This window comes from Sinocyclocheilus rhinocerous, unplaced genomic scaffold, assembly GCF_001515625.1.
Source record: "Sinocyclocheilus rhinocerous isolate Xijiao unplaced genomic scaffold, SAMN03320098_v1.1 scaffold430, whole genome shotgun sequence".
Taxonomy (NCBI): Eukaryota; Metazoa; Chordata; class Actinopteri; order Cypriniformes; family Cyprinidae; genus Sinocyclocheilus; species Sinocyclocheilus rhinocerous.
In genome coordinates this window covers 610,741-611,005 of record NW_015668442.1, presented here as the reverse complement: position 1 = coordinate 611,005, position 265 = coordinate 610,741, and the positions used below count along the sequence as shown (strand labels likewise).

Below are 265 nucleotides of genomic sequence, written 5' to 3'. Positions count from 1 at the left end.
ATCAGTGGTTCAACCGTAATTTTACGAAGCTACGAGAATACTTTTTGTGTGCAAAGAAAACAATAACATAATTTATTCAACAATTCTTCTCCCCGAGTTACCGTCTTCCGCCATTTTGGAGAGTACCCCAAAACGTAATCAACGTAATCAGCGTTGTTTACGTTCATGGTTGAACCACTGATGTCACATGGACTATTTTACCGATGTCCTTGCTATGTTTCTGGACCTGGAAACATTGCAGTTGCATTGCTGTCTACGGAGGGTC

General features: G+C 41.1%; 1 protein-coding gene across 1 annotated transcript in view; it reads left to right on the top strand.

Annotated features, from left to right (window-relative positions):
- The window catches only part of LOC107734017 (ras-related GTP-binding protein C-like), a 13,379-nt gene that overhangs the window by 4,055 nt on the left and 9,059 nt on the right, over positions 1 to 265 (top strand). The window lies entirely within an intron of this gene.